At 27.5% G+C, this 922-nt stretch overlaps 1 non-coding gene across 1 annotated transcript; it reads right to left on the reverse strand.

The window, feature by feature from the left end:
- Positions 1-104, reverse strand: LOC143196779 (U6 spliceosomal RNA). The gene has a single exon (XR_013005843.1). It is a non-coding gene; the product is annotated as a U6 spliceosomal RNA (small nuclear RNA).
- Between the last annotated feature and the right edge of the window lie 818 nt (positions 105-922).

Genomic DNA, 922 nt, shown 5'->3' on the forward strand with positions numbered 1-922 from the left:
ATAAACATTGAACTGAGTATGATTTTACGTGTAATCTTTGTGCAGGGGGTAGACTGATCTGCTCTGTATCGTTACAATTTTAGCACATGTATTGTAGAAGTAACTTTTTAACCGTAACAAAAAGAAATATTCAAAATAAAAAGTCTAAGTCTATTTAAGCTATTACTGTTGATGTTTTGTAACGGCAAAGATTGAAATGAATAACGATTTAATTAAAATTAAAGAATCGCTTATCCAAAGAAGTTACAAAACCAAGTCTTATCTGGTTATATAGGTTTTAGAGTTTTGTTTTTTATATTCTATTTGTTTTCTTTGTATTTTATATTCCAAGTTTAGAAATTATTTGAAATTTTTCATAATTATATTTAAGATTTACTATATTAATTGTACGTAGGCCTTGCTAATTTTATCTAATAACAGCTCAAAATATAGGCATTCGAGTTATAAATGCTAACATCTTCAATTTTCAGTAAATGAATTAAATTAATAAGGTAATCTCCATATACCATACACTATTCCAGTTATACTTAATGGCACCCTCAAAGATTTCATCATCATCATTTCTAGTCCCCAGTTGGCGTTTCCGCCTGAATCATTTCCTCCTCACTCGGTAGGTGGCTGTAGAAGCTACTAGTTTATATATTGAAATATTTATGTTATAAACGATTTCGTATTAATTACTGGCCTCCTAGTTACTCATTAAAATTTAAATCTATATTAGGTTATATGTATTTTTCGGCATATCCTTTATATACAAAATACATATTCCTTTTTGGGAAGGATATTTTATTTAAATCATTGTTATAATAATTATATTTCTCATCTATATCATCATTTCCCCGCTAGGGAAACTTCTTACATATAATATTATACAATATCTTCGTCTATTTATTTTAACTTAATTACTTAGGGCTATGTTAAG

Source organism: Rhynchophorus ferrugineus, unplaced genomic scaffold (genome assembly GCF_030347505.1).
Source record: "Rhynchophorus ferrugineus isolate W39M unplaced genomic scaffold, kcgeb_rfMv2 rfM4, whole genome shotgun sequence".
Taxonomy (NCBI): domain Eukaryota; kingdom Metazoa; phylum Arthropoda; class Insecta; order Coleoptera; family Curculionidae; genus Rhynchophorus; species Rhynchophorus ferrugineus.